Source organism: Antedon bifida, chromosome 1 (genome assembly GCF_963402885.1).
Source record: "Antedon bifida chromosome 1, ecAntBifi1.1, whole genome shotgun sequence".
Lineage (NCBI taxonomy): Eukaryota > Metazoa > Echinodermata > Crinoidea > Comatulida > Antedonidae > Antedon > Antedon bifida.
Window position 1 is genome coordinate 7,769,823 of NC_136226.1, and position 5,054 is coordinate 7,774,876.

Genomic DNA, 5,054 nt, shown 5'->3' on the forward strand with positions numbered 1-5,054 from the left:
TGATTTTGCTCGACAACAAGAACAACAAACCAACACTAAAGCCTTCCGTGTTTTAGCTATCAACTTGTATGATTTTTTAAGGTCTGTTTGGTATCGATAAAAACACCGAAAATACAGTATAATTCCAATTATTTTATCTAATACGATATATCTCTCCTTTTATTGATTTATTAATAAATATTGTTATATTTAGATCAGTTACATAATTAATTGATTTTTTACATTATATATTTAGTCACGACTCTAACTTATTATGAATTATTAGTATACTTTATACACTATTATTACTTTTAAAATAAATCTTGTATTTGATACTTATATCGAAATTGTAGATATATTGCTATTTATCGACACAGAATGTGTGATCTTATGGGCATAATGTTTCAAACAACCCGAATAAAACAATAATAATGTTATTAAAAAAACGCTGAAACATATTCTTGCTAATGATTAATTATCATTTTTGTCAAAAGAGTGTGAATTTTCACAACTTTTTATTTCCGATTGTTTCATTGACTGATAGTTGGCGCCAGAAATTGCTTTAAAAATGCTTATTCATCAAGTTTTAATCATCCTGAAATGATAATTAAATATTTGAATCATCAACACATCACCTCCTCAAATCATGTTCAATAAAAAATCAATCTTTCAACGTAACAATGGGTTTTTATTTTGGTTAAAATCGCACGCAATAACACCCAAAGATAAATAGCCTATTGGCACAGGGTAAGTTTGGATTACGACTTACAATGTTCCGCCGTCACGCGGTGAAAGATCATTATTTCCGTGTAGCATTGCTATAAGTTAGAACGTGTTCTTCAGACATGATTTAGGCTTAAGAGTAAAGGAAGCCCGCACCAGAGAAAGTGCGAACTGGGTGTAGTAAATTATTATCACCATAAACAACTTTCTCCAAGTCATGGTTTTTATTTTATTATCAAAAGACAGTTGGTCCATAAAAATAAAACCGATTGCTTAAAAATAATGACTTGGGTTGATCTAATAAATATGGAACCTAATTTCAAGCTTGAATCTTATTTTTGTTATATTATTGCTAATTATTCAAGATCAAATTTAGTCATCAACTCGTAAAATTACAAACACTTGTTAGTGTTTATTAGCTTGTGAAAAATCAAAGAAAGCGACGTTTGTTAAACCTTGGCATTATTAACATATAGATATTATGTGACATTTATTATGTCCATTATTATAATTGTAATTTTATGAATCCGGAACCATCGGATAGAACGCCCTCTTTTCATGGGTAAACTTTTTATTACGATGGTTTCGGTGGTTGAGTATGGCGCAGCACACGACTGATAGTACTTTTCTATGTAAGGTAATTTTTAGATTTGATCTAAAATCTTAATTTTCGTTTTAAGAATGTATAATTTATAATTAAATCATGATTAAAGATGATGATTAAGACCCAACATAGTCATCGTTGCTGCGCTTCCGGGCATCTAGCTACCGTACTTAACTTAGAGACTTAAGAAGTTAAGTCGCATTATAGTTAACGGGCAAACAAGATTTAATAACATTAGATTGTTTATTTATTGGACAAATATATTGATTGATATCTTACTTATTAAATTATCAGTACCGTATTAATTCCTATTTCATTCATTTTATTTATTTCATTCTAAAGATTATTTAATTTTTCATGTTATAGGATGTTTGTACACATACATGATATATTGATGAATTATACTAAAATAATCATGTATTATGATAATATATTTTTCTTTGGTACTAACGGTATATTTCTATACTAAAGAAATTAATGTAATTTATTAAAGCTATGTTTGTTTTATTAGAATATGTAAATGTACATCATTCAAATAGCTCAATAGGGCGAGAGATGTGTTACCTTTTTAGAATGACCATTGATATTGTTTGACTAGATAAAATATTGAGGGTTTGTTATGACAGCATTAAAGAATCATAATGAAACAGTATTAAATGTATAAATACATATTGTAGGTGATATAGGTTCAATTCATTCTAGGTTTAAAGGCAAATGCATGAGCATTTCTGCTACAAACAACCGATTATGTACACACACTATAAACATTGTGTGTGTTTATTATCAATATTAATATTACTATTATTATTGTTATATTTCATGTATGTTATTATTATTTTCATAGTAAAGTATATAATTATTATTAATATCGTAATTGTCTATACATTACACGTGTCGTGTTTAGCGCAACAATATTAATATTTCACTTTCCAGACCTTTATTAATAATCTAGCGATACGAAAGTTAAAATGTCGAAAGGAAGGAATATATTTCATAAACAGTACAAATTATCATTGAATTAACACCTGTTTGTATGCTAGGGAGTTTTGAAACCGTCAAATGCCGACTTTGTTTACTCGTCCTGTCACCGAACGCCGTGCAGTGATTCTACATGCTTCCCTTGAAGCTAGCCTAAGATTACGAGCAAAGTTGTGTTTAGCTTTCTGTATCAAACCGCTAATATCATAGGATTTAAGTATTACAAATTTCGCTTAATGATCTTTTTTTTTCTCTTTTCTGTTACAAATCATAACATTTATTTCAAAATGGGTAATAGTAACATTAATGGTATTTTAAATAATTTGAAATGTACAAAATAATTATAAGAATTGTACACATGAACTTAGTTCAGTCAGGGAAGAGTGAAATTCCACTCGTTAACTGGTTCAGTTAACGTTTATCTGAACTGAAATAAGAGTGAAATTGTACATATTTATTGGCAATTTATTTAAAATCCGTTGCTATAGTCCTGTGATATTAGCCGTACTACTTCCGTGCCTATTTAAACGTGTGCGCTTTATTTTGCCGCCGTGGTAGCCTAAGTATAGACCTAGGCCTACTTATAACTTTTTTATTTATCACTTAGACGCACGATAAGACAAAACAATGACGCTTCTTCTCCCGTTGTTTAAAACATTTCAGAAGACAATAGAGAATTAACCTTATTTGGTGACCCTCACAGGTGTTTAGTCTAGACAACGTATCTTATTATAGCCTAAGCATTAGAATAATGAAAACCATATTAGAAATTGAAATTCAATTGTTTATTTGATATCAAGAATATTATTCATTTATTCGGTAATTTATGAGCTCTGTAACATGTGTCCTTTTTATCCGGTAGCTTCTTTTTTATATTTATATATTTTATTAGGATTAATTCGTTGAGCTCCTTTGTTCATTGTATAAGGATACTATCTCTGATATTCATCTAAAGAATAAAATCAAATAACATATTTAAATTTAATTCCATAATAGACCTTTTTGGTTTTCGTACATGGCTACACACTCCGAGCTTTTCTAGCCAGTGCTAATTTACTAATAACAATGCATGATATGCATTTAACAAACATGTTTACATTGATTAAATAGTACATTCATTTACCTTTGCAAGATTCATCATTTAAAGGAAATAAACTATACAGAATGTTAAATAAAGTATAGAATGTTTACCGGTAAATGCCTCTTATACAATTCATTGGTAACAGGTAAAGTCGAAACCTAAGCTAATGCTAACGGCCGTGGTGCCTATCTCCATTTCCATAGCGTTTGGGCCAGACTCCACTAAGTTTGTATGTTTGTGGGGGGTACGCCACTCCTCCCGCAATTCATTGGTAATTTAAATTATTGATCTTCATGTAAACTAAATATCGTATAAAATAAATTGCTGTTATGTCATCTCATTGGTAGGCCTCAACAGAGAGCTGTTCTAGGCTAAACACTAATATCACACCATAATGGCAAATGGATGATTCGTAACACGTAATGGACACAGACCTCGGGCTCAATTGGGAACAACTCACCAGATTTGGAAAAATGCCTTTAAAAAAGTGCAATACATTCACAGTAATGAAATTCTTGAAAACAAAATTTATGTTTCTTTAAAAATTAGGGATGCTGAAAAGAAAATTCAAATTGATGTTTCAAGGTTAAAACTGAATGCGATGAATGATTCGTGAGTGCGTGATTTTGTAAATATGAATGTGGATGAATACTACGATTGGAGAACTCCCTAATGAAGTAACGCATCTATAAAAGGCATACTTAAGTCAGTTGCTATAATCAACAACTCGAAATGACGACGCTAAAGACAATAGGCGGATCCAGGATTTTTTAAATAGAAGAGGCCTAAAAATAATGAATTGAAGTGGTAAACTTAACCCAGTCTGCTCTATTGCATTGTAATTTTAAAAATTCAAAGGTGCCCGGGCCACTCTACCTTTTCTTGGATCTACCTATGATTAATGTTATTATTAGCGCGTATGAACTAAACCGATAATATTTTTTATAATGTTTGATGAAAACGAATTATATTAGCCTAAGTAATGCTTACCTTTGTTTGGTATTGGCGTACAACTTTTATTAATAAAGAAGAAGGAGCTTTTGAAATAGTTTAGTACCATTATACTTTAAGCTCTTTCTACACTATCAAACTAGTTTGACAAAAAAAGTGTGATGTGCCCAAATATGGTAGTGATATGCCCAAATATGGTAGTGATATGACATCATCATATCTATATATGGGCACATCACATTTATCACATAAAGTTTGATAGTGTAGACAGAGCTTTAGAGGGATAGTTTAGAACCAAGGATGAATGAGTAAACACAACCAAATTTGAATGGTCAACAAAATTATGAATGATCATTTTTTTGTAACACTTCGTCCACTTTTCGGAAGGAAAATTTAGGTAAAAAAAGATTTATCCGGACAGTTGTGTCATCGATGACGTTCTGTACATTTGTCCATCGAGGTTTTAAAAAAAAACTAAACTCAACATTTCTTTCGCGATGATGACTTGATTTCTCGCTTTAGTTAAAATAGGAGTCAAAATAACCGTGACCTGATGGCGCTTGTCATCCCCGTTTAGAAGGAAAGGCGCGATTTGCCCTTAAATGACAGAGTAACCAAACTCAGTCAAGTTACAGCCAATCAAAGCTGTCGAGGCAGGAAGCTAGTGAAACGAATTCATAGGGAGCTTAGTGAAATGCGTCGAGTTAAGTTTTGAAAGTTGGCAAAAATTATGCCATT